Source organism: Salvelinus sp. IW2-2015, unplaced genomic scaffold (assembly GCF_002910315.2).
Source record: "Salvelinus sp. IW2-2015 unplaced genomic scaffold, ASM291031v2 Un_scaffold1121, whole genome shotgun sequence".
Classification (NCBI taxonomy): Eukaryota; Metazoa; Chordata; class Actinopteri; order Salmoniformes; family Salmonidae; genus Salvelinus; species Salvelinus sp. IW2-2015.
Window position 1 is genome coordinate 273,589 of NW_019942737.1, and position 2,998 is coordinate 276,586.

Sequence of the window (2,998 nt, forward strand, 5' to 3'; positions counted from 1 at the left end):
GGGGACTACTTCTCCAGGTTCATCTTCTGATAAAAGTAATGCTTTGTATAAAATGAGAAGTTGAGAAATCGAAATATACACAATAATAATATAAGACAAAATAAAAAATAACGCATCATATATTAAATATAATAATATATAAAAATAGACAATATGCTCTGCATGCATTATTTAAGATGCTTCTCGTTGTACACAGGAGATATTTAATTGCAGAATTCTAAAAAATGCCCATAGCAAATAATTCTCTCTAAAATATATGGGAGCACACACACAAATGATGTACATCTCATGCGTTTAATCTCATGTGAGTGTATCATGTCAGTTCATGTCTATTCCTTTTTGTTTCCTTCTCTCAGAGAGGCGCTGACAGGCTTTTGTTAAGACAGATCACAGCGTATGAACACAGGAGCAGGCATGTGTGGAGACACGGGAGAGACAGCTCATCACGACTCACTGTGTTCTAACTAATCAGCCTGGCAGTAAAACACTCACTGAACACTGAACACTCCTGTGGAAAAAAGAGGAGAATATGGTTTTCACTCTTGGCCCTAGAGAGCTTGATTTGATTTGATATGAAGTCACCCGTGATACAAGTCAGTATTCGATGTCCATCCATGTCTGAGGCCGTCGGGAGATGAAGTGGAAACTGGCCACTAGGGGCAACAGTTTGCACCGTTACCTTCAAGTAGGTTTTGGTTTTGCTAGGATGTTGTGGATGGGGATGGTGGCTAGACATTAGCATTGGCCTCTGATTCCTAAGGTTGAAAGTTCAAATCTAGTGATAGAAGTTGTTTTTGATATATTTGTTTTTAAGCCTATCGCAAACCTTGAAAAATATGAGTTAATGCCTAAACTGAACCTTAAACACTTTGAAATTTGACGTTTGGAACAACTTTGAAATTGTATGTTTGAGAACCACAGTCCCACTGATGTGAGACTTTGAGAGCTGTTTGGGAGAACTACAGGATGAGCCTGAGATTATAGGTGCACGCACGCACGCACACACACACACACACACACACACACATACACACACACACACACACACACACACAGAGGACATTATCCTCCCTCCTGCTAAGAAGCTGTCTGTGTGTATCTGATGGATCGATGGTTGGCAGAGAGGATGGATTGTTGAACCCCACAGCTCTACCAACAGGGCCCAGATCCACAAAGCATCTCAGAAAAAGGTTCTAGGAATCCTGTTAAAACCTGTTTTAAGACAACAACAATTCCCAGCTCAGAGTAGGTTTTAGCAGTAGGTGTTAAGACACTGCCCAGACAAAGTCTGAGCCAGGAGTAAAATCAACTGTAACAAGTTTATCTCAGCTGGTCATCACAACAGTTTGAGGTACCGCAAAGAGAAGATAGTGTTGATGCTCATTGACATTTTGCAAATGATGGGGATTAACCAATCGTGATGAGACGTCGCCAGGTTCTGCGTTCTTCAGAAAGCTTCAGTGAATTTGACAGTATAACAAATGGTAAAACGCTTTATCTAATTTTCACCTGACACAATCTATTAGCCTACTCTTAATTCTTGGCTAATATTTTGCCATGCATAATAAAATACAAAAAATATTATTCTGATTTTTGATAATTATACCTTTATATCAAGATGTATTTCACTCTTGTTTAACAACTAAATCTAAATCACTTTGGAACAGTTGGCATAAAATCCCTTGCCGATATTGCTGAATAAAATGTTTGAAAGATCTAACATTTTTATCAAACACAATCAAAGTTAACATAGGCCCTAGCTGCCTTCCATTGCCCAACTTATAGTCATGAACTATGCTTAAAAATATGCTTATATTTTTTGAATAAAGTGATATTGCGCTCCAAAGGGTTAATTTGAAATAAGAGGATCATTAAATAATCAACAGCATGTACAGTCGGTCTAGAGATCATACGGAAATATCCAAACATTCTTTCAACACATTTCAGGAAAGTGACTGATCTTAATATTATCAAGACACCTGCTGGTAAGAACAGCGCACGAGGTCACCTAAATATCTGTCGACTAGGTGGGACTCTTATGACTAAAGAGGCTTTATGCATAGCTTTTATTTTGACCCAAAAGTGTAGGAGTAAAATGTCTCTATTCTGAGTAAAACGTCTCTGTTCTCAGCAGTTACAACCAAATGTTCTAGTCTGAGAGGCTTTGTGGATACGTCCCTAATCTCCAAAATGGTGGATCTGCTCTGTCAGTCCGTCCGTCCGTCAGTCCGTCCGCCCACCCGTCTGTCAGTCCGTCCGCCCACCCGCCTGTCAGTCCATCTGTCAGTCCGTCTGTCCTCCCACCCACTCGTCCGACCGTCTGCCTGCCGCCCACCTGTAAGTCTGTCCATCAGTCCGTCCGCCCACCCGCCTGCCAGTCCGTCCACCCATCTGCCTGTCAGTCGGTCTATCAGTCCATCCGCCCACCCGCCTTGTCAGCCCATTCGTCCACCCGCATGTCAGTCCGTCCATCAGTCTGTCCGTCCGCCTGCCTGTCAGTCCACCCGCCCGCCAGCCTGTCAGTCCATCCGTCCACCCACCTGTCTGTTCGTCCATCCGCCCACCCACCTGTTAGTCCGCCCGCCTGTCAGTTCGTCCGTCTGTTAGTCTGTCCGTCTGCCCACCCGCCTGTTAGTATGTCCGTCTGTCCGTCCGCTCACCTGTCTGTCTGTCCGACCGCCCGCCCGCCTGTCAGTCCGTCCGCCCACCCACCTGTCAGTCCGTCCGTCCGCCCACCCGTCTGTCCGTCCGCTCACCTGTCTGTCCGTCCGTCCGCCCACCCACCTCTCAGTTCGTCCGTCCGCCCACCCGTCTGTCAGTCCGTCCATCCGTATGTCTCCATTCTCTTTTCTTTCTTCTCTTCTCCAGTTCTGTTTAACCTCTAACGAGCCTCTACCCCGGGTCCGGGAGCACCCCCCATCCCCCCACACACTGATTAGCATAGCTAGCATAGCTTCACAAGTAGATAGTAGCATCTAAATATCATTAAATCACAAGT